This window comes from Panulirus ornatus, chromosome 48, assembly GCF_036320965.1.
Source record: "Panulirus ornatus isolate Po-2019 chromosome 48, ASM3632096v1, whole genome shotgun sequence".
Classification (NCBI taxonomy): Eukaryota; Metazoa; Arthropoda; class Malacostraca; order Decapoda; family Palinuridae; genus Panulirus; species Panulirus ornatus.
Window position 1 is genome coordinate 27,453,536 of NC_092271.1, and position 27,046 is coordinate 27,480,581.

General features: G+C 44.3%; 1 long non-coding RNA gene across 1 annotated transcript in view; it reads right to left on the reverse strand.

The window, feature by feature from the left end:
* Positions 1-27,046, reverse strand: part of LOC139763900 (uncharacterized) — a 167,404-nt gene that overhangs the window by 29,768 nt on the left and 110,590 nt on the right. The window contains exon 7 of the long non-coding RNA XR_011716287.1: positions 15,371-15,420. This is a non-coding gene — a long non-coding RNA (uncharacterized lncRNA). The remainder of the gene's footprint in view (positions 1-15,370; positions 15,421-27,046) is intronic.

Sequence of the window (27,046 nt, forward strand, 5' to 3'; positions counted from 1 at the left end):
ACTACAGCCCCCACTCACTGAGTTTCAACTGCAAAAAATTCCTATCACTTGAAGAATAAATTTCCTTACATCCTCACTCACTCATTTCTTTGTTGATTTCCACCTACGTCCAGCCCAGCTTTTTGCCCTTCGTCCCCTACCGTCCACCTCCTGCCGGCCTGCTAGAACATCTAAGAACCTTGCCTGCGATGCCTCACAGTCACCTGCATCACCAGAACGTACCATCAACTGTGGGTCATCTACAGACACACCATACGTGTGATCTTCTCATCCCTGGCCGGTCATAAATGTGAGCCAAGAATATCATGGGCCCCAGCGACCGTCCCTTATGGCACTCCACCAGCGGCCGACTTCCTCCCATGATGAACACCGTCCGCTAATCATCGTTCTCGTCACTCCTCCACCTGAATATCTCCTTATCCATATTTCCACTTTCCCAGTGGCATTTCCCTTCTCGCTCAATGTTACGAATAATATTATCAAATGCTTTCACAAATCCCAAACTAGATACAATCCAAATCATCCTCTTTCCTTTGTATTTTTTTCGTGATTTTCGTTAGATATATCTCAAGCTAAATTACATTTGCTCTTCCATCTTTCTAAATCTAAATTGCACATCGTTCAAAAATTCATCTGAATCAAGATGTTCTGGTATATTTCTAATTCATTTCCTTTTCTGTCTTACGTAAGACCATGAGACACACTCATCTTCTCCCTCCAGTACAATCTTGTACACTGGAACATCTGTACGCTCTCGGTCCCTTACGATTACTTCTCCTGTGCTATCGATTCTCTGGATGTGATTTTCAAAATGCCTGACAAGCTCCGTCGCACACCCTTTTATTACCCGTGAGAATATCCTGTCTTGTCCTACGGAATTTATCTTAAATCTTTCAACACTTAAATGACATCCATCACTATAATGATCTTATCTAACCTCCATCCAACTGGACTGCCATCCACCTTTAAAGGCTTTTTCTTTACCTTATCTGAAAATGATGTCTGCAGTTTCTTTCATTACCTCACATACGATTATTTCCTTGTCTCCAAGATTTCCCCATCGCCAGACCGTATCGCAACAATCTTTTTCATTTTTCAAAACCCACCGTGACCCGCGCGCGCGCGCGTGTGTGTGTGTGTGTGTGTGCGTGTGTGTGCGTGTGTGTGTGTGTGTGTGTGTGTGTGTGTGTGTGTGTGTGTGTGTGTGTGTGTGTGTGTGTGTTAGGAGTAAAGATGACCATGCAAACAAGCAACACCTGAGGACGCGTAGTCACTCACCGTTAAGTGTTGCATAGCAAGTCATGGATCTCCCCTGAAAACACACACACACACACACACACACACACACACACACACACACACACACAAGAACATCAGCAAGCACACCTGTGATTATGGCACAGCAGCTGCTTGTTACCTCGCAGGTCTACCTGCCTTCCTGCCTGCCTGCTGTGCTTGCTTGGGGTTCCTTCCTCTCGTCCCCCACGTCTTCCTGTCCGGCCAGTAACTGTGGTGTCAGCTTGACCTATCTGCTCGCGACCTCCTTCTCCCTGCTGCTTCCTGACCTCGCGTGCTTGCTGTCTCCTTCCTGATGCTTCTCAACCCCGTGTGCTCCTTTGCTCTTCAGCTTGCCCGTATGCTTGTACCGCACCTTCCTGGTCGTTTCCCTCCTCAGTCTGTATCATGAATCCTTGTTAATGTGTTTTACTAATGCGCTAATCGTTGTTATTTCCTTGTCGCCTCCCCGGCTATCTTGGCAGGTCCATTCGTCATCTGTTCCTTGCTTTTATCTCTGTGCTTTAGTCTCTCTTCTCCTGTCTTCACACCGCTATATTTTTTCTCTACACAGTTAACTACTTCATCTTTCTGCTGTATACACAGTAATACACAACAGCAATACGAGAACTAATATACATGTAAGTAGATATTGCAAAGATGGCGCAGGAGTGAGTCTTCAGTGACCCATCTTTTGTTATCGGTCATATCAACCTTAATCAAGACGTCACGCGATACCAGACACGTTCCTCACCCCCCTCGTGTACGACGGTAGACCGCTGGAGCACGAGAGTACGATCGTGGGTTTTGATGGACTGGTTTTTAACTTGACCCTTAAGGGTTGAATTAAAAAGCCAGACCATCATAGTCAAGGAATCGTGCTTGAGGATAGCACCGTTGTGTTCACGGGTCGTAACGTCGTACTCAAGGGTAACGTCAGAAATATAAGATCATTTAATCCCAGTGTTTACATGAAGCCTTATTTCCGTCAACATGCCTCTTCTTCGAGGGCCAGAATGGTAAGCTAACATCTCACAGTCTACAGCTGCTAGTCTCTTCCTAATCACCATCCTTCACCTAATCACCTTTCCAGTGATTATCCTTGTTCCTTAAGCATTACCTAACCACCGATCTATGACAGCCCTCGTCCTCAATCCATCACCTAACTACCATACCACATTCTCTCAACTACCTCGTCCTAACACCCGTCCCACACTTGTCCCACATCAATAAAACCGTCCACTAACATCCCACACCTGTACCATCTATTACAGATGCCGTTCAGTACTATCCCACAGCTGTTAGCCGTCCCGACGACCCTATAAACACTTGTTAGGCGTGTTGAAGACTGGGTCCAATCTTGATTGCTACCCCAGCTTCCGGTACCCCATACTAAGTCGGGTCGGGTCTTCATGTCCCCTTACATCCACGGGTCCTGGAGTCCCAGCTGATCCTACGTCGCCCCTGATGATTATCTTCACATCCTGCCTGTCAGGAAGGATCTCTTCATCGACCACCCACCAGGGACCTCTATTGGCCCCATCCTACCGACCATATACGCAGGATATACCAGGCATCCTACCAGTCATATAGCTTTTCACAATCATTCACATCCTTTGATAACTCCTACACCCCCAGCCGTGACCCGTGTGCCCTACTGTCCGCCTCCACTCCGTCAGAAGTATGTAGGAAGTTATGCCAGGTAGGATATATTCGGTAGGATATACTTGGCATGATATAACACATTTCTCCCGCCCCATACACGGGGCAGGACATAGGACCTAACCCTAGGATACAGAGGACCCAGCCCTAAGATATCATGCGTCAATCTCCTCAGCCACATGAGACGTGGGCGGGAATCCTGCAGACATTTGACCTGCCTCCTTCAGGGGATCCTGACGACGCGCACCTCCCACCTGCCACCACCGCAACCACCCCTCTCAACACCTTGCTGCTGCTACTTCCTGCCAACACCTTATCCCTGACAACAACACGCCTCTCCATCTATGTACTTACCCAGCCATCCCCCTGTTCATCCAACGACCAGCTACCGTCCCGTCCATCCATCATCACCACCAACCACCATTCTAAACAACCACTAAGACAACCAACCAACCAATCTCCCTCCCTTCCCACGGTCGATTATCTCCGTATTAATTACACCACCAGGCGGTGAAATCCCGTACTTTAGGGGTAATCACCTTCACACACAACAAAGGTTGTATCAGTTCTCTCTCTCTCTCTCTCTCTCTCTCTCTCTCTCTCTCTCTCTCTCTCTCTCTCTCTCTCTCTCTCTCTCTCTCTCTCTCTATCTATCTATCTATCTATCTATCTACCTCTGTTACTATCAAGACAGGATATGGTTCCCACACACTCTTATAGCACAGTTTGACTCTCGCCCTATCTTGGCACAACAGATAGACCCCTGTTGTGGTCCAGCCAATCCAAGCCGGACTTTGTAGAAGATTTGGGTGAAGGCCATCGGATCGAATCCCAGTATGCAATCGTCCAGGTCTCGTATACATAAATTCGCTGCTTCTAGCTTCGCAATGCGCCTCGGCTTATTGAGAACGATGGTATGGCCCTTGATCACGACGGTACAGTCCTAGATCGCGACGGCACAGCCCTTGATCACGATGGTACGACCCTTAGGAATAACAATCTGGCCTTTCACCTGATCCTTAAAGGACTCGTGAACCGCTATACTGCACGGGTTCATGAACCTCGACACCGCTCGAACTCATGAACCCAACCAGTTTCAAAACACGAATTAATGTTCCTTTCTTGCAAGTTCCCTGGTGTCACTCAAACTCAAGTGGGTACCTCGCAAGTTCCTAAGAGTTACTCAGAACCCTCAAGCGAGAGGCTCAATCAGAGTTTGCCAATAAAGGTTAATGAAAACCTCGTCAGGTGAGGGAGGAACTGATGCAGCATCTCCGCAGTTGCAACGTGACTCAAAGCAGATGTTCGTTCTTGCATGGCCCCCTTCTCGAGGAAATGGTTATCTCTCTGGTGTGAACTGTTTACGTCCATTACAGAGATCCTGTCTATGCAGTTCTAATTAGTCACATGCAGTACATGTATATGTGTAGTCCGCACTACAGGAGAAATACAATGAAGATGTTACAGATGCATAACTTGCCTCGTCCAATAACAGAAAATGTTACAAGGTAAACCAAGTCCCATTTCACTGGCATCTCTGGCAATATAATACAACTTTGGTCTCGTGGGATCTTTGTCTCGCTCAACGTTTGGTTAGAGATACGTTAGCACAGGACCTACAGTCTCTCTCTCTCTCTCTCTCTCTCTCTCTCTCTCTCTCTCTCTCTCTCTCTCTCTCTCTCTCTCACGTATGTTAATGAAATTTCCAGATGACAAGTTCCTATTACTCTTCCGAGAAAATCTTTGGGAGACTCAGACACCCGCATAAGAAGTAACTGTCAGGAGGAAAATTGCATAGTCTCTGGAACTTTATTAATTAGCTCTCGGTAAATTGTTTTCCACCGGGGTGACGAAAGGGCTTGGCGCAGATCACTGAGTGCATATCTGACCCCTCGAGCGGGGCAGAACGACCCCTCAGAGCACGGTGGTACGACTCTTGAGAAATCGGGTGAATCATCAGATTAAGTGAGGTAGCTGGAGAGTCGTGGTAAGACACTAGACGTAAGGGAGTCTTGGTGTACTTTCACAGACGTGTTTTGACTGCGAGTCTGTCTCACTATCGTCTTGTTTGTGGAGGAGATACGTGGCGGTGAGTCATGCATCTTACTCACCTGAGTCCGAGGCTTTAGTCATATGCGAGAAAGCTCTTATTGTAACACGCAATGAGTCTCTCTCTCTCTCTCTCTCTCTCTCTCTCTCTCTCTCTCTCTCTCTCTCTCTCTCTCTCTCTCTCCCCTCTCTTAAGCACACACCTTTTCAAAACACTCCTTCCTGTGTCACCAGTGGAGCCTCCTTCTCTTTCCCCTACCTCGTCCAGCAAGACGAACAACAAGGTTACTTCCTCCCTAACACAGACACACACACAGACACACACACACACACACACACACACACACACACACACACACACAAACACACACACGCGCACTCATCCTACCTTCCACTTACCACCACTCGAGCGTCCTCCCCGCCCTCAAGCGGCCCCTCTGTTCCTGGTGCCGGTAGATCAGACTTAAAGCAACACGCCAGCTCTGTAAGACGCCCTGTACAGAGATTATGTCTTGTTGGTTCAAACTGTGTAGGAGGGGACGGGGTATGCGCTCTCTCTCTCTCTCTCTCTCTCTCTCTCTCTCTCTCTCTCTCTCTCTCTCTCTCTCTCTCTCTCTCTCTCTCTCTCTCTCTCTCTCTCCAGTCCCTTGGGGGACTTTGCCGCTGCCATCATGGCCATGGTCCCCCTCATGCAAGCTTGAACGAGAGTGATGTTGTTGGTGAAGAGAGATCGTGTATAGTCGGTGCTTTTGTTTTATTTGACTTGGGTACGACGGTACGGCCCGTGAGCACGACGGTACGATCCTTGAGTATGACGGTACGACCCTTGAGCACGACGGTACGACCCTTGAGCACGACAGCGAGATCCTTGAACAAGATTATGCGACCACTGAGCACAACGATACAGCCACTGGACATGATAACTTGGCCTTTGACCTGACCCTTACAGAATCAGGTTCAAAAGCCAGGCCATCACACCCCACAGTTGTCCCACCTTACCTACAGGGTCGTACTTAAGTCGTGATCCGGGGAACTAATGAGTTCGCTACCAGGTGGACAAGAGGGTTGTTCTTCTCATTCAAGTGGCGGAGGGTGAGTCTGATTATGTGTGTGTCTGTCTGTCTGTTTGTATCTGATATATACCTGATAGCATTGCTTTTATAGTATGTCCTTCCTGTTAATAATGAAATAAAGGTAACCATTCAGTACTGTGAACGCTCCCTTAAGTCTACCTCGCTCCATGATACACACCACTACGCATAAAAGAAGTTGTATTCCCGGACCTTTCGAAATATCATTAGAAAAAAAGACAGAAAATTACCCAGGCCAGGATGTATTTACATAACCCTCACCCACGTGATAACTAACCCTTCTTATGTATATATCAAGCAGCCACTTGTCCTAGAAGGGTGTTAAACTCTGATATATCACCCAGTGGAGGATAGTGACCGTACTGACGTACACACTTCATGGTTACAGACCAACATATAAACATTTGTGATACAAGAGACTCTTTTAACGAGAGTGTGAATATTATCACTCACACTAGATAACGAGTGTCCTGTATAATCACCCACCTCATGACTGGAACATGAGAGTGCAACTCGGACATACGAATGCGACACAAACATAATAAGAGTGCGGGATCTGAGCACTTTCAAGATGATTCCATGTACTGGCCTGCAAAGGAGGAAGAATGTAAACAATACAGGGCAACCCTAGCGGCCACAAGTGGTACTACATCCCAAAAGCAGTATACCTGAACTATACCTTAAGGAATAGGATCATAAGGGTGATAATTGTAGATCATGGACACTAATACATGTATGGACTTATGTTCAACTGTATGCGTATATGTGTGTATATGTGTGCATATAAGAATATATTCGTATATGGATGTTGTATGTTGTTGGATACAATGACTATCAACGGATAAAAGACATTAAGCCAGACACTCCCATATATATATATATATATATATATATATATATATATATATATATATATATACAGAATAACACAGAAATGAGACCAGCTGACGACCCTGTGGTAGAGATGGAAAGAATGGTGCCGGGCGAACAAGTTTATTAGGCCTACGACATATTAACTACCCAATAACTCTCAAGATTCATAAATCGTAAGACTCGGATCGTCCTTATTACTCGAGAATTATGGTTATTACAGGAGTGATTACTGGGCGGCTGGGGGCAAAGGTCAACCTTACCGGAGGCCTCTCTCTCTCTCTCTCTCTCTCTCTCTCTCTCTCTCTCTCTCTCTCTCTCTCTCTCTCTCTCTCTCTCTCTCTCTCTCTCAAAGCCATCTTTCCAAATAATATCATGACAATACAAGATTCGTTGAAATCCACATACATGTCATTCGCGTTATACGTACGTACATACACGTGATATCATGTATTCATACATGTATTCGTATACATATGGGATATCATACATTAGCATCATACATGCCTATCGTCTCTGCTTCAAGGAGGAATATTATGAACAGTTAATCATTCTGTTTCTCTCCCTGTAGTTAATTCGATCCATTTGGTGAGGTATGTGTCAGGGAAATTCCCTTAGGGGTCGACCGTGTTGCCTCAAGAATAAAACATTTCGAGTCTGCTTCGATGACGGCTCTGCTTGCCTTAAGTGCATAAAATTTGCATAACTAATGAGAACATAATATGTAACGTGAGAATGATGTTGGGAGGGTGTTGGAAGTACTCATGATGGGGTAATATGAGGTCGACTGGGAGATTAAGTAGAGGTGGGGTTGGTGTTTGCCCAGGGGGTAGAAAAGTATGTTTCGAACCCTATGCTTCGAAGTTCGAACCCAACCAAGTGTTCAGAATTTCATCCATTAACGGGACTTATCCACCTTTCTAACAATGCGCCATTACTTTACCATTATCATTTACCACGGTCAACGTAAGTATCAGTTTAGTCGTAATATACCCCGGTGTATATTCAGACGACAGGAAGGGTTGAACAACCACGAAGCTCCGAAATAAACATGACAGTGTGAATCATCCATCAAGCGGGCAGCGTTGCCATGTCTCCCTGGCCCGCGAGACACCTTAATGACAGAGTATCAGGGTCAGTGGGTGCTCTGCCTACCCGAGGTGGTAACATCGTGAGCTAGGCCTCTAATGAAAGGCCGCACCATCATATAGTACGCTACCCCTGCCCCGTGGTGGGTGGAGGACGGAGGGAGGGAGGCACGGGGGGGGGGCAGGCATCATGTAAGGAAGGGTGAGGCTATAAATGTTTACTGACGCTGCGGTTTCCTCCTTCTTCATCTTGGTAGTTCAGCATCAACATTGTACGGTATTTGTGTCGCTATAGTCACCTGTTGACTGACAGATAACGATGCCTCATCATGACACCAGTGTGATGATGATAGTCCATCATCCGGGAAGTCGATGGTGTGATGATGAAGACGCGTCACTATTCCACCAGCTGATGGTGTGATGAAGATAGTTCACCGTCCGTCACCGACCCTCCTCCACCCAGATGCAGCGCCGTAGCTGACAACGCCACCAAGTGGCAATCCTGACAATGACCAACATCCTCCACCCTCCCATCCAGCACGTGTTTCATCTCTCCTCATAGGATCTCTTTCCTCATGGAATCCTCCATCTTCCAAGGACCTCCCTTCTCAGAGGAAATCCTTTCTCATATAACTTCCAGCCAGCATATCTAATTTTTCATTCTACACAGAAGCTCCACCTGTTCCGGAACCTGTGCCAAACCTGCATCACGTATTTCTTTACATTACTACTGCGTGGGTCAGTCGCCCATCCTCTACAGAACCAGTTGTGTTATGTTGAGAGACTCAAGTCTCATGTACATCTCTCTTCATAAAGAGAAATACGTAACCCTTTATTTTGCATGTACACTAGGTAGGTGTTTTATATATATATATCATTCTAAAGCTTGCAGACAAGGAATATTAAAGAGCTGTTGACAAAGATGTTTACTTTATATATATATATATATATATATATATATATATATATATATATATATATATATATATATATATATATATATATATATATATATATATATATATATAAACCAGATATGAGTAACATTGTATTATCTTCATTTTCTTTCCTTAAAATGCCTTTCCTACGTCCTTGTGTTCGAGGGGTGTTTGCCTGTGTGCCTGAGTGCGCCCTTGGATGTTAAGACTTTCAGATTGTTAAGGAAAACAAGTTTTAACAATAACCAAAAAAAGAAAGAAGAAACAATACATCATTGTCCAGCCAGTTACAGTTACTCATCTCATTTACTAATTGCCACAGAGGGTTGATTAACCGTCCCGAAGTCAACGAGGCCAAGGCTAAGACCATCCCTAAAAAAAATCATCATACCAAATGCTTTCATGACATTTCCACACGCAGTTTGAACAGGTGACTCAGCTGTCATTAGTCTCACCTGTGTCAGTCTGGTCCGTCAATATATCAACGGATGGGACCAAGATCAAGAGAGAGCTGCTTACACAGACACTACCACAAATACAGGCAATGTTGGAAACGTTGGCTTCGTCAATACGCCTCTCATCAAGCACCATGAAATAGAACTATCCAACGCGAAACATTTCATATATATATATATATATATATATATATATATATATATATATATATATATATATATATATATATATATATATATATATATATATATATATATATATATATATATATATATATATATATCTTATTCTAAGATATATTCAATCCCAATTAAATGATTTTGACATAACGAGGCATTCGTCTTCTTAAAAGTAAACATTCTGAAATGATAATAAAAAACTAAATGTTGAAAGAGTAAAAGGGAAATTAAAAACGTAAGGAAGGAAAAGAAAGATTGGAATCGTATAGCCGGAAAACAGCTATGCAAAGGGAATTTCCACTTGTGTCAGCCCGGCAGCAGCATTGTCTTGTCTGGACAAAAGCTTTCAGCTCCGCTATACACGGAAGATTCAAGATGTAATTAAGAATAAAAAGCGAATTGACCAACAAAAGCGCTGGTGTTAACTCTCTTACCTTTCCCTCCCTCTGACGCTTAAACCCAACAGTGGAGAGGAAGCGAGGATCTTACAACATCAATACCAGGGGTCATTAGCGGTGACCTTTGACCCCGAGGACATCACAAGCACCGATGTCCTACAGGCCGTCTATCTATCTATCTAGCTATCTATCTATCTATCGCCCTCCTGATGAGAGACAAGACAAGGCTATTCTCACCTTCTCTACTGCTGTTATCTGCACGAAGCCAACATTCCCGACCCTTGTACATGTCCTTTCTACTGTCTATCCTGAATAACGTTCATGGTATTTCGTTCTCCATTAACTGCTAACTGGTAATCCAATCATTCACGTAACTATCTATCAATATTCATCTATCTATTTACCTATTCATCCATATATATATATATATATATATATATATATATATATATATATATATATATATATATATATATATATATATATATATATATATATTCCGATGAGTCCACGCGCAAAATTGTGATCCTTTCCAATATATATATATATATATATATATATATATATATATATATATATATATATATATATATATATATATATATTCGCATGTGAGCGTGTGTGTGCGCATGCTTTAATCATTATCTATGCATTTTTTCCTGCATGATTTTCCTACACAATACCGTACTGAACACCAAAAAGGTAAATCTACACATTCAAATCTCTTCTACAGTTGTTAAAAAGCAATGAAACCTTCGTAACGATCCATATATTAAGATCAAACCTCTCAGCTTCACATCACAGTTCATCTCTCTGGGTAGACCATGCCCGAACCACTCTCTTGTCTCGAAACATGTTTCACGACGTTCGCAACATCTTTTGCGACAGATCGCATCATCTATGACGTCTGTGAGTAACTTCTAATCCCGTATGATACGCAAAAAAGTAATGGACAGCTCTTGAGAGAAAAAACTACCACATGACCCCCTTTAATAGAGAGAGAGAGAGAGAGAGAGAGAGAGAGAGAGAGAGAGAGAGAGAGAGAGAGAGAGAGAGAGAGAGAGAGAGAGAGAGAAGGCTCGAAACAAAATCGTCTCGATGTTTCTGAAGCAGTTGTGAAGCACTAGGGCGGGACAACAAAACACAGGTCTTACACCGGCGTACAGCGTCCAGTACTCACTTCTTTGTCATTTGTATTCGTGGCTCAGGGTTTACATCCCATATCCACCAACAGAAAAGCACTTTGGACCTTATCACGTGAATACAGACTGGCTGATTATGCAAATCCCGTGAAAGCGCAAAGTGCAATACTGATTTACGGTTCTGTGATTTGGGTCAGTAATACTTACCCACCTCTCTATCACGCCCCAGAGCAGACAAAAACACGTTCATTACATATATCAGAGCTGGATTAAACCATTATCTGAATCCTTATATACATGTTCGAATAACTATGAATTCACTGAGTCAAAGTTTTCAGATATAAAATCTAAAGTGAGATCTCACTGGATATATATATATATATATATATATATATATATATATATATATATATATATATATATATATATATATATATATATATATATCGGCGCAAACTACCTCCCTAGTGCCTTATTATCTTTAACGTCGAATGGCGTTGTCTTAAAACCATGTTTATATTAATATCTTCAAAAACACGTCTTGAAAAAAGCACACACACAAACTCGTCAAACCTGCACATATAACTCTCATAAAAAATAGCTATACATTTGAAACATCGTTCATGAGTTATGTTACAAGAGAGCACAACAGACAAGCATTCAGTTCCCTCGTGTAAAATTGTAATTATTAGAAAATAATTGATTTCTGAACTCCTATCCTTTTTGCAAAACAAATTTGAGTCTCTGATATATAGGCTTTTTAGATATGTGTTCTCTCTGCCTGGAGCACCAGTGATTTCAAAATAAAATAGATGTATTCCTTTTTTTTTTTCTTTTTTCTTCGGAAGAATCGTGAGGCCAGTAAGTCTCAAACCTTAAAACAAGATGAAGAATGAGTTATTAAATCTGCGAAGGCTTTCGAGACGGAGGGGTACGTCTGCCTCTTAAATATACTCCTAATTGCACCCACCGCTACAAAAAAAGGGGGGGTGGGGTGGGGTCCGGAAAAACAAAACAGCACAAATACTACTTAATGAAGGCAAGAGGTGTGGCACTTAACCAACCATTTTAGTACTGGAGTTCCCCATTTGCATCCCTCCTCTCTATAATTTGCTTTCATATTTGCATGCGGACGCTATAATCCCATTTGCCTGCATGTTATTACACACGCTCTTCCCCCTGCCCGGCCAAGCACTCTGCATCTACCCTAGTTACTTGGGGGAAACGCCGTCCACATCTTTACATGCTTGCAACAGCCTCTCATGCCCAGGATAAGGATCTACATTACTGCTTGTAGATATCAGTGTTGGGAGATACCTACTTTTACAGATACAGCTCCATGTATGCACTCAGACAAGAATGGTGTATACACAATTACGGCTGTAAACTTTGTATGTACTTAAAGATTCCCTTCGTCACGTGAAAGGTTCTAATCACAGACAAAAGTCTGCATCGATGCCAGGTTTGAGTTGAAAAAAAAAAGGCAAGAAAAGGGAAGAGTGGGACGACATGATGGAAAAGAATTTGAGCTTTTCAAGAGGTGGAAAACCTTCCTCTTACGATGGATCAGGCCTTAACTGCAAAGGGGGGAAAAAATGAGAAATTGAAGTTCGAAAGTTTAGCAATGAAAGGAAAGAAACAGACACCACAACGACGCAATTTTTTTCTGAAGGATTTCTCTGACTAATTTTTTTGTAGTTATTTAAAATCGATGATTTGTTGAGGAGGCGTTTTCTTTTTCTACATCTGTCCTTATAAACAACGGTGCTAACAAGGTTAGTATAATACTACTGACCATTATAGTAGTAGTAGTAGTAGTAGCAGAAGTAGTACTAGTATTTATCAATGTATTAGTCGTAACAGTAAGACAGTAGCACAGCCGGTAGCAGCATTACTGAGTATACTTATGTACACAGTAGTAAATCTTTTACTAAACTGTGAGGCACAAAGCTGTTCAAATAGGCTGCCAGTAATGATCTTATTCCCAGTTTACATCAGTCATAAAAAAAAAAAAGAACACATGAGGCAACACTCGTTTTAATTTCCACCGTTGTTTACATTGTTACTCCTCCTTTCGTTGTGCTGATGAAGAGGACTAATATATCATCGTTTTCTATAACGAAATCATGGTGGGGTAAATTGGGGGAGGGGTCATAAGCAAATCATATACCAGTGTACTGCAAGCCAGGGGAGACTGGTTGGCCTTTCAGTGTATATAAGACACCATTGGTGAGGACTCTGTGTGTGTGTGTGTGTGTGTGTGTGTGTGTGTGTGTGTGTGTGTGTGTGTGTGTGTGTGTTCCCCTCCTCTCCTGCAGTGCTGAGTCCCTCCACGATTCACACACACACACACACAGACACTGCGCCATGAACACAGACAGGCCTTGACCTCTAGACCACGGAGGGGTGTGTTCGACGTACTTCACGCGGAGGTACAAACACGTAGGCGAATATCCGTCCAGCGGAACAAGACGGGCGGGTGTGGAGAGGGTTCTACAGGGTGTGTGTGTGGGACGGGGTCGTGGGCGTGGTGTGGGAGCCGCACGGTGCAGACGTGGTGTGGGAGCCAGCGTGGTCGTGGTTATGGCCGTCAAATCAGAGGCCTCTTCGTTCTCAACCATTCCACTTCTCTCTTACATCTATCATGATGGTGTTGATGGTAGTGAAGATGACGCCGTGATGTTGAAGGTGGAAGGTGATAATGATGAACATCATGATCAAAATGATGGTGATGGGAAAGACAGACAATGGAAAGTTTGATGGCCTCTGTGTAGGTTTCCTGTTTATAACTCCTGTTCATTCCTATTTCTATTCTCGGTGGATGAGGTAAGGGCAGAGGAGCAAGAAGACCCTCCCCCCCCCCACTCCCACTCCCACATCTCCACTCCCCCCAGCAACAACAGCCGGCAGGAAAAATAGGATGGGAGTACAGCCGTCCTCGAAAATGGCTGAGTGGAGGATAGGAGGAAGAAAGCCTTGGTATTATCCCATCCTCACCTCACCCACTCAATACACAAACAGGAATAGACACAAGTTATATAACACAGACGTGGGTCGAGGGGGGGGGGCCTTCTGTTACCCGTAATGATCGTGATCATCATGATGAGAATCATGACGATGATGATGATGATGATGACGAGGAGGAGGAGGAAAATGACGAAGATGACTTCGTGGTGGTGATGACACATCTCCCAGCGTATCCCTGCCATCATCAGACACAATCACCGGGTTCTCCCATACATCAAACACCCAACAAACAACATAAACGAACCCACGTCTGTTTCTCATGAATGCAAACACGAAATTTGCATATCAATGAGACAGAAAAAACATTAACAGTATACCAATATACATATATATATATATATATATATATATATATATATATATATATATATATATATATATATATATATATATATATATATATATATATATTACCCAGGAAATATAAAACTAGAAATACAATAGCTTATCAAATTACAACCCAGAAGAGATACTATTAATGTATGCTCATAAGAAAGATCTCCTGTCTATAGTTTTCTTTTTCTGGGTTCCTGAATCATGCCCGAGAGCGCGTTATGACCCTACGAGTATGGTGTCTGGGGTCAACACAGGTCACGAGGGGCGGGGGAAGGAGGATATGTGATGTTGGGGGGGAAGGGAGGAGAAGAAGGAGGACTAGTGGTGGTTGAGATGGTGATTGTGGTGATGATGATGGTGATGATTGTGGAGGATAAGGTAGTGGTGATGTTTAACTCATCAGCCTAAAGCTTTAAATCATACGTGCATTCATACATGTAGTATATCCACACACATGTATGATTAGTGGAGGGGACAAACTGAAACAGCATTCAATCAATTTGATGTGGAAATGTTAACCAAGCTGTTCATATCCTACATTAGGCCTCAACAGGATTATGCTTCTCAGGTTTGATCACCACGACTGAAGAACAGCAAAGAACTAACATGGAAGGTCCACAGGATGGCAACCAACATGGCACGAGAATTAAGAAAGCTGAGTCAAAGGGAAAGGCTAGAGGTCTTAAGTTTCCCCACCATGGAAAAGAGAAGAGTAAGAGGTGACCTAATAACATCATTTAAGTTTTCATATCAGCTTAATGATGTATACAGTGACCAGTTCTTCAAAATATGTTGGGATATATCAACCAGAGGCCATGATATATACAGATATCTAACTACTGTATACATTAATTCTTACTTGTTCATGATGGGAACACATGATCGAATCCCTCTGACAGGTATCTGTTTCTGAAAAAGAAAGAGAAATTAATACATGTAAGGAGACAGATGGACAGGGAGAGAAGGAGTGATATACGAAAGTAAACAAAGACAGACAGACAAGCAGAAAGACAGACTGACAGAAGAAAGAAAGAAAGTCGCAGAGAGAAAGACGCCATGTACAGAGAGAGAGAGAGAGAGAGAGAGAGAGAGAGAGAGAGAGAGAGAGAGAGAGAGAGAGAGAGAGAGAGAGAGAGAGAGAGAGAGAGAGAGAGAGAGAAGAGCAGGAAGACCTTATAAGAGGTACAGGTCAGAGGACGGAGTACCTACCCCTCACGCCCACATTAAATAACTCAGTTAACACAGACACGACATCTCCTCATTCTGTTTATGTCGTACATCAGGGAAGGGCTGACTCCATAGCATCTAAGTCTCTCTCTCTCTCTCTCTCTCTCTCTCTCTCTCTCTCTCTCTCTCTCTCTCTCTCTCTCTCTCTCTCTCTCTCTCTCTCTCTCACCTTACTAATCACTTATTCAGTGTATGAGTATTCCACAGCTCCTTTGTACACGCCCACAACCTCAGGTACTCTCGACACCCATAGCTTTTAAAACCCACAGTTACTCCCACACCCACATTTCTACCCTCCCCCACACTCATTCTCAGCCCAGACACAGCCATCCCCCATTCCCAAGCCACTTTACACCTACTTCTACACCCATACCTCTCACACTAAAGGCAACATTCACACACAAACCCTCACCCATGGCCAGAGCAATACACATTCCCACGCCCAGACCCACGCCCACGTTAACCTCCACGCCCACACTCACGCCCACTCGTCTCAAAGGTGCGGGCGTGAGGTAACCTGTATGGTCATATTAGCTCCATTTGCTTCGCGCAACATTCACTGGCTGAGTCAGTCTCAGGATCTGAACGAAAGGCGTTTTGTTTACGTTTCAATACCTTAGTTCTCCCAACCAACACAAACCTTTTATACTTCATCATCAGACCCTTTAGATACCCTTAATCACCTTCGGTGCCTACCATGAGCTTCGCAATGGCTGTTCCCAGCGCGAGAGAAGTGATCTGGGAAAGGACGTTGGGTAGTGACCAAGGCGGGAGATGGAGGCCCCGCGTTGACTGGATGTGAACGAGGCAACGCCCGTCTGAAACCCAGCTGACGTCATGGTTATCATTACCTTATAACTGTGTGGTGTAGGAATGTTACCTGCTCTCTGCTAACGAGGGTAATTCACCCAACCCCTATTTAAAGGTTAAGCAAAGAAAACATATATGTATAAATAAGATAAAAAGGTGGGGGAAAACACTTTGACCATAGCTTGATTGGGTATATGGGTGGGTAATGTGTGCAGCGTAGAGGAAGCATGTGTTTATGTGGTCAACAGACTATCCTCGGAGGATGATGAACGAGATATTTCTTCTTTAATTGCACAAAAGGTAATCATTACTCAGTCATCACACAAAAAAACAACCCGGAGTGTGGCAGCAATAAACTGTAAACAACACACGTCCAAGAACCCGTCCCTCACGTTGGTTCACTTCCCTGTAAGTAGCTTAACATGACGACAGTTACGTGTATCATGCACACTCTCGCATGATGATGCCGTTGGACGATACTGATCATGAAAGAAACAGAGGCGATAAATCATGACGATACAAACATGAGGCCAGACTGTGTGTTTACGGGTTTTAACTAGCTCGACCCCCTGCGTGGAAGCCGGCAGCTGACCTCAAGCAAAGCGGCTCGCTCCTTCTTCTTACCCCCTCCTCCCCAACCCTTCCTCCTCCTCCATGACCCAGCACCCTCCTCCTCCTCCCTCCCTCTTCATCTTCCCCTCCCCCACTCCCTCTCGTCTTGCGCCCCCTTTCCCCCCTCCTCCTCCTCCCCCCCAGCAGGTGTTAGACACCATCCATCTGTGGCGTCGGGTGATCAAATCTCTACCACCACCACCAGCACAAGCATCATAATCACGAGGCAGCAGGTGGCATGCATGTCACCACTCACCATCGTACGTAGCAGGTGGCGTGCAGTTCCCGGGCAGTCACAGGTGGTACCCGTCCCAGTGTGTAACCACCGCCGGCAGCAGGTGACAGCTGGCTGGCCAACACTCCACCTCCAGGAGTGATGCTCCTCACGTGCTGCCCCGGCGGATGCTGCTGGTACCGCTTGGTGCCCCTTACTGCTGCCGGGGGACTGACCCTCAACCACTACTGGCCCACGGACACCGCGGGGATGGGGTGAGGAGATGGAGGAGGAGAGGGTGTGGTAGGGGGTAGAGATGTGAGTGAAGGAGCGGGTGTGGTGAGGACTGAGATGGGAGTGGAAGAACGTGTGCGGTGAGGGCTGTATATGGCGCAGGAAGGGGTGTGGTGAGGGCCGAAGATGTGACCGAAGAAACTGTGTAATGAAGACGATAGATGCAGAAGTTGTGGTTGAGGGGGGTGGAAGAAGAGAGAGAGATGTGTTGTGGAGAATATGGTTGGAGGAGCTGTGTGATGGAGACAGTGGATGGAACAGTAGCGTGGTAGCGATGATAATGGGATGAACGAGTATCCAACGGGGAATGTGCGGAGGTTATCTGATAATAGTTGGTGACGCGACTCAAGACAAGACGCTCATAAAGGACGATGCTGATGGTGACAGTAAGATGATGATAGAGATGATGGTACGAGAGATTAATGATTCACTAGTTTAGCGTGGCGAGAGACGGAGGACGTACAGATCTTTCAAGGAAAAAGATCTGGATTGAAATCGAAGATACGTGGATTGAGAACTGGAGTTTGTTGTGTGGGGGAAGGATGGTAGTAATAGCTCGGGTTGAAAGCCAATGAGAAGAGGAAAAGATTTTCAATCATTACGGACGACATAACGCAGGGCCTTGTATGATCCCATGTTCCTCCTTTAGTTCTCCATCCCCTGCGTCCCACTAAGCGTCCCATCCCCACAACGTTACACGTCCCTATCTCATTATCTTCCTATATTCAGTTCCCAGGATTGGCTTATCAGGGAGTCAGATAAGGCGGATAACCGTCTTAATCTCTATATGTTCGGCGTCTTTACGTCCCCGATAACGTATCAATTGTCAGAGTTCATAAGTGAACACCAATGTCACTGTATCGCATAATCCGCACGATATCATTTGATTACCTCCAGCGACCACCAGTGTCCATGTAACGTACAATCTGCACGAGAGGTTCGACAACTCCCGTCAGGTGTACGAAGGCTCAGGATACTTATGTCTGCCTTCATGCGACTGTCTGGCGTACGGTAGTGCGAACACCTGAAGACGGCGGTGTTCAAGATTTTTACTTACGTATACCTTGAAGTTGACGGTCTTAATGACCCTGGCAAGCTGATAGGCCCGAGGAACATATAGCCAACTAACTAACCAACCGGTTGTCGTGTTGACACCATTACACACAGGTAAATGTGCATCACCCTAGCACAATGAACTTCTGTACTTAACAGATTTTCACTGACTCAATGCCCCTTAGCTGGTGATAGCCATGAAATCCAGCAACACACAGACACTGTACTCCGCTGGCTGGATGGGCTATAATGAGAAATGACTCACGTAACAATCGTGATCCACCGATATCTCTGGGGAGACTTCAAGTGTCACTTCAGTCCAGGTGTTGGGTAGCTGTCCACATCTTGGCTACATGTAGCAGACAGAAGGTATATTCTTAAGGGGAGTCAACGAAGGAAAAATGTAATAATGATGATAATAATAATAATAATGATAATAATAATAATAATAATAATAATAATAATAATAATAATAGAAATAATATAGAAATAAAAATGATAATAATAACAATAATAACAATACAATTTACTAATACAACCTCAGCCACAGACTGAGAAATTACGAAGAAACTAAATATAGTAAACATACTGCATACAAAAAAAAAAAAAAAATGGGGCGCTGACCAGACTCTTAAAACAGATATGAAGGTCGGTACAGTCTTCTGATTATTGTGGACGATGATGACACGTGTGTGTGTGTGTGTGTGTGTGTGTGTGTGTGTGTGTGTGTGGTGTGTGTGTGTGTGTAATACTGAGAATCACAGACATTATGTGTTCAGACAATGTCTCAGTGTAGGACGTGAGCCTTTGCACAGAGATCATGTTTCACAAAGTTTTGAAGACACGTTATCAGTGACGTGTCATATATGTCCGATATATTACGTATGTTTATATACGTTGATCGTGGATTATATGCTACATATGTAAGCTTAATGTTAGAAGTACTCCTCCAATCTACCATGAAATACGGTCAACCAGTCCTGAAATACAGTCTACCAGTCCTGGAATACAGTGTGCCAGTCCTGAAATACAGTCTACCAGTCCTGGAATACAGTCTGCCTGTCCTGAAATACAGTCTACCAGTCCATCACAAAGGCACAGGACTTTGATTACGACAATGCGACCTTTGAGCCGAACGGTACGAGCACGTAAGTATGACCTTTGAGTACGACTGCATCCTTTCTTGTGATTACTTGGTCAAAGGCCAGGACACCATATCCAGGAAAACGTAAAGTTTTCAACAGGCTTAAAGAAAACGGGAATAGGTTTCTGCTTTTGAAATCGCCTTTGTCTCTCTGGCTGAGGGAATACTTAACCTTGGATGGAACCAGTGGCCGGCCAGCCAGCCAGCCACGGTCATACTTCCCCTGGCAAACTCGGGTTGAACCCCGGGGCTTCACCAAATTGGGTCGTTAGCGGTGTGGGGGAGCGCAGTCCGCCTGGCATAACTTGAAGTGGAACAATGCACTCGGCCTCTTGCGCCGGGAAGTGTTGCTCTGGGAGCCCCTCTGTGTGTGTGTGTGTGTGTGTGTGTGTGTGTGTGTGTGTGTGAGTCGAGCTATGGTGGGAAACTCACACCAGGGAAAACTCCACACACACACACACACACACACACACACACACACACACACACATATCCTTCGTTATCTTGGCTTCACCAGAAAAAAAAAATCTACAATATATTCTTTTAAGAATCTCGTGAACATCTGACAGGCTTCGCAAGTTTTGATCCCTTGAGCACGACGGTACGACCCTTCTGGACGCTGGTACGACCCTTGGGGAATGACGGCCTTGTCGTTTCGTATTGTCCTTAAGGATCAGTTCAAAGGCCAGGACGTTATAAACCAAGGGTTCCAGTGCCGTGCTCAAAGATCCTATAAAGTCGGACTCGAGAACCGTACCGTCCTGCTTAAGGATGGTACCGTCGTACTCAAGGATGGTATCGTCGCATTCAAGGATGGTATCGTCGCATTCAAGGATGGTACCGTCGTACTCAAGGATGGTACCGTCGTACTCAAGGATGGTACCGTCGCACTCAAGGATGGTACGTACCGTCGTACTCAAGGATGGTCCCTTCGTAAGCAAGGGTGGTACCTCCGTACACAAAGATGGTACCTCCGTACTCAAGGATCGTCCTTGATGTGTCAACCTCCAGACGAACCAAAGTGTACCGTGTATACCACCACACTCACCCACTGCTGGGCTGACGACAGAACCCTGAGACACCGTTGCTGTCGCCGGCTCTATCATTATTCTCCGTCCCTGAGTGAGGTGAACAAGACGCTGCTTCACTGTCCTATATCGTTAGCGCCATCATGACTTATAGTCATTCACACTAACAACAAACCACATTCATCAACCTACTTCCTTCATTTATCTCAAAAGACTTCCTGCGATAAGAGCTGCCGACAAACCACACAACAATTTCCTATATTCTTTAAAATTTCACAGGCGTAAAATCTTCCTGTGCTCTGTTGATAACCTCCCACCCCGCACCTCATTTTCTTTGCGATTCGTTTCGATTCCCGGTGCGGCCAGGCCACAGTCTAAGGGATCAGTGCAGACCAACAGCCTTCTTGCACATACTCGACCCGCCCCCTGGCGACATTTAAAGGGCAGACCAACAACCTCATGCGCTATGGGAGAGGCAGAGGAACGTATGTATCCTCGTCCGGTATGACTGTGGCCGCCGGGGTCCCGGGTATATATAATATATATATATATATATATATATATATATATATATATATATATATATATATATATATATATATATATATATATATATACATATGTGTGTGTGTGTGTGTGTGTGTGTGTGTGTGTGTGTGTGTGTGTGTGTGTGTGACCCAGTGGACAAATAACCCCAATGAAGAAGTGACCCCCAGAAAGTGAACTCCCTTATGAAGTCTGGATAAGAAGCCCCCATACACACGAACCACACGAGTAAATAATCCCAGACAACTGATCCCCGGAGAACCCCCTCCACCACCCTATCCCTAACGCTATCCATCTACCACCCCCATCCCTCAACTAGCCCATTTCCTACCCCGCCAACAACCCACTAGCCACGCCTTCGGGTGATGTGATTCTAATCAACCAGAACAATGACCGAATTCGTGGTTAGATTAAAGAACCACACTCGCCAGCCTCGCGTAGTTTCACTCTACCTTGAAACAACATCAATTGAAGGCCAGCAACTGAAATGTTGACATTTTGTAATGTGAATATACGTAATACCTAACTCCTCTTTATATAACCCTTGCCTAAGATGTTGGTAATGTTTAGAGCATGTAATATAATGCAAACATGTCGTCTTCAAGACAGAAGAGGAGGATGTAATGACTAGATTTTAATTTATTGCCGTCTGTCCCTCCCGTTCTGAGGCTAAATCATCTTGTAAACCGAATCCTGTGGGGGTTTTTTGAATGTTTGGAGGGAATTAGATGGATGGAGCGGAGAGAGAGAGAGAGAGGAAGTTGTATATCATCATGATCATCCCAACAGTCTGGACAGGAGTGGGTCAGATGCCGTATTGTGTAACATCGCCTCCCGGGTCTACTATTTTTTTGTTTTTTGGTTGTTTTTTGTGTTGGTGTTCGATCCTTCTCCCTCTGCTGGCTCTTGGCGTGTCGTGTCAACTGGACGCTGGCTCACCACCTGGCTGGTGGAGCGCCACCACCCCAGGGGCTTCCATAGGGGGGACGTCTGGGTGAGCGTTGTATGCAGGGATGGGCAGTTAATGATCCTAGCACGGTTTATGACGCCGGGTATTCATGAGGCTGTCTGGCAACGTTAGAATCCACAATGTCTGGAAAAAGTGAACGTCATGATGTGTGTCTTGAGCACGGCGGAACGACCCTCCAGCACGGCGGTACGAGCCTCGAGTACGACGGTGCGACCCTCCAACACGACGGTATGACCCTCCAGCACGGCGTTACAGCCTTGAGCACGACGGTGCGAACCTTGAGCACGGCGGCATGAGCCTTGAGCATGACGGTACGAGCCTTGAGCAAGGAGGTAAGAACCCCGAGCACGATGGTATGACAACTATGTATACATGATAGTCTGATCGTTGACCTAACCCTCTGGGGTCAGGTCATAGGCCAGACCGTCCTAGCCGAGGCTCGCACCTGCTCAAGACGTTAAACAACAAATTGCAGGCTCAATTAAGACATAAAAACTGCTGAAGAGTCATTAAGGTGTTGCCAATAGACATTATAACTGCTGTACGGCCATTAGCGTGTTGCCAGACGGCTCGTAACAACATCTAGATGATAATGTTGTGCACAGTTGGGAGGGGATGGTGTCTCCTAACACAACATCACCAACGTGTTCACCCAGAAGAGCCAACTACATGAAGCCACATCATTACATAAATGTGCATCTTTCTCTTTAATTATCTAACTAAAGAACCCCCTTCCTCATGAGGGAACCTGCACCTTCAAGGCTGCGCTGCAAATAGTTGCAGGGAAATGAGGGATTCCTCCGGAGTGGGAAGTTCTATGGTGAGACTGGACTCCAAATGTGTGTGTGAGTGTGTGTGTGTGTGTGTGTGTGTGTGTGTGTGTGTGTGTGTGTGTGTCGCAGTTACCTATCAGTATTGTTCAGGGAGTTCTGCACCCATGGAGCCCCGCCTCTTTCTCTACCATGCACCTTATCAAAACCCTTGTGTAACGTCAGCAATCACAATTTCACAACCTGGGTCCTGCGATTCATCCACAACTTCTCATCAATAGATAACAAAAAACTTCTTTACATCTTTCGTAACGGTTACTTGTGTAGTTTCTTAACATATAATGGTGAGTGACTGCTCTGTCTTTGTATGTTTCGAAGAAATGCTCGCTGTCGACAGCGTCAAACTGGTTTAGGAAGTTGAAAGTTGTAAACAAGTCACTTTACTCTGTGTAATAATGATAATAATAATAATAGTAATAATAATGATAATAATAATGATAATAACAATGATAATAACAATAATAATTTGTTTAATCAAGTGCAGATGACAATATCAAGAAATAATTCACATAACAGTCTCCTAGGGAATTTACTGAAGTACTAATACGGTCAATATAATGCATCAAATATCAAGAATGTTCACAGTGGATGTAGGAAATACATATTCTCATAAGTATATATATATATATATATATATATATATATATATATATATATATATATATATATATATATATATATATATATATATAGATAGATAGATAGATAGATAGATATATAATCTTTCAGCTCCACCTAGTGTTTCAAAATGGTGTGGGAGAAGGGCAATGTGGTGATCATGAGAGGTGTTGATGGTGTGGCTACTGGTGGCGAGGGATGGTGATGATGGTGGTGACGGTGTGGTGGTTGTGGTGATGGTGGTGACGGTGTGGTGGTTGTGGTGATGGTGGTGACGGTGTGGTGGTTGTGGTGATGGTGGTGTTGGATACTAAGACTGCGGAGGGAGAGAGAGGGCGTTCCGACTGTGGTGTTTGTTGGTACACACACACTTCTGCTTGTTGTTATGAGACGGGAGAGTTGAGGAGAGCACGAGGAACATGTTGCAAGAGTGAGGAAGAAAGAGGAAAATGTTGCAAGCGTGAGGAAGAAAAGTGCTGCGAACCAAAACAAAAAAAGGAGGGTAGAAGTGTTGCAGGAGAGGGAATGAGGAGAGTACTGCGAGAGGGAGGGAAGGAGAAGACAGTATGGCAATGACGGATGGGAGAGTGTGCAGAAAATTAGGAGGAGCACGAATGTGTTGGAAGGAATGTAGAATCGTGCATTAAGACTGAAAATACTGCTAGAAATGGAAGAAGGATTAGTGAATGCAAAGAGACGAACTAAAGAAAAAAGAAAAAAATTGACAGAGAATGAATGAAGAAATTAATAGCAAAAAAAAGCAGTATAACCCTAAAAACACCCTGAAATACAAATCTAGAAATAACATTCAGTTGTGTTCTCGTGTGAATCAAAAATATACTGACGAAAGTCAAAGAAATATTTTAGAACAGCCCTTGATAAAGCAACGACGAAAGATATGTTTATGACCATCCGGATAACGCATGCAATCAGGCACACGCAAGAATAAATCAATATATATATATATATATATATATATATATATATATATATATATATATATATATATATATATATATATATACATACATGTGTATGTGGGTGGGTTGGGCCATTCTTTCGTCTATTTCCTTGCGCTAACGCGGGAGACAGCAACAAAGTATAATAAATAATACACACACACACACACACACACACACACACACACACACACACACACACACACACATATATATATATATATATATATATATATATATATATATATATATATATATATATATATATATATAAACCGATCGAGGAAGTGGACTGCGGGGAAAGGGGCCATAAGTGATGCCTGGGAAGGGGTAAGTCAGAGAGAATTTTGCCCAGCACAGCAAAGGAGTTTTACAGTCGCTGGACCACAAGATCTAGTTGAACTTTTCCCCGCCACCATACAACGTGTCAAACTTCTGCATGTTGTCCACACTCTCGATTCCATGGCTCAGTTATTCCCGTCATCCACTGTTCATGAACTATAACAATACTTGTTAACATCTCTTATGTGTCTTACTTCAACTCATGTTATGGCCCCTGGTTGTTCTGTCCTCGCATCTTTCGAAGACCTGTTCATTACGGAGATCATTAAACTGGCTTACGATCATAAAATTCGAAGGTTGAAAACATAGAGATAATAAATACAGCAATAAACAAGAAGGCTATCAAAAAAGAGCAGGTCTTTCCACCTGTCTCCACACAAACACAGTCTTTACACAAACACACAAACATAAACGCGATAGTTGATATACAGTTAACTAATTACTAATGGTGATGATGATGATGATGATGTGTGTGTGTGTGTGTGTGTGTGTGTGTGTAATCGTCAATGAGGCAGGGCGGTACGACCCTTGAGCAGGACGGTGCGACCCTTGGGTAAAAGGGTACGTCCCTTGAGGAGGACGGTACGACCCTTGAGCAGGACGGTACGACCCTTGAGCAGGACGGCAGGACCCATGAATACAACGGCCTGGTCGTTGACCTGAATTTAATGAAAAGGAGGCTATCATACCCAAGGGTCGTACCGCCGTGCTCGAGGGTCGTGCTGTCGTACCCGGGGGTCATGCTGTCGTACCTGAGGGTCGTAACGTCAAGAGTCGTACCGTCGAGCTCGAGTTATGCCACCGTGTTCAAGAGTCCGCGCCCCGAGGGTCGTACCTTAGAACCGTACCGTCATGTCCAGATGAAGCATCGTACCCAAAGGCCGTGCTGTCGTGCTCAACACGCCCGTGTTGATACCGTCAACAGCCCAGTGTTAAAAACCTCACGATATGTCAAGCACCAGCAACCCGAGACGACTGAAAACAAATACATGTATTTTATCCCCTGGGATGAACTCATTCTCTGACCTCTGAACTCTCCTCTTGCACGACAAGCGGGACTTGTCGTGCACCTCAAGTCCCTCTCTGTCGTTGACTCACAAACCCACTTGTCGTTGATTTAAACTCCCACGAGTCGTTGATCTGAAGTCCGAGTCTCGTTGACCTTAAGTTCTGCTTGTTGCTGGACTTCAGGCCCACTTTTTGTGATCTTAAGTCTCACTTGTCGTTGACCTTCCGTCCCACCGGTTGACCTACCATCTTACTAGTCGCTGACCTCAAGCGACATGACCCTACGGTCTAGACAGAAGATGGCGTGACGTCAGCTGACCTTGAATTTGAGGAAATTCACCCCCTGGATAAAATGAGCCGCTTGACCTTTTCCCAAGCGTGAGCTGCATGTGACCTGTGTGACCCCACCTACAGTATAATGTACTATCGTAAAACCTGCTAGACTTGGACATACAGTCAGGTGCACATAACTACAACTGGCGTTCCCGCGGAAACCACATGTTCCTCCTCTAAAACGAGAAATGAAAATAACCAAAATCGTTTTGAAGGAAAAATAGTTTACATTTAACCTTACTCGTGTATCTTAACTGTTACTGTTACTTATAAAGATGCAAAAGAATGTACCCATGTCGATTCCAATTGCTTGGGTTTGCGTTCAGGTGCTTGTATGTGTCCGCGAGCGAGTGCATTCGTTTCTATACGCAAGCACCAATCAGCGTGTGTAAATATTTCTGAGTGAACAGGTTCTGGAAGTGTGTATGTAAATGAGAAAGTAAATGCGTGCATGCTTGAGCAGGCACGTATAACACTACACGCGTGCTTGCCTGTGTATGCCTGCATGACTATGTGCACATGAGCACGCGTGCCTGATGCGGACCAG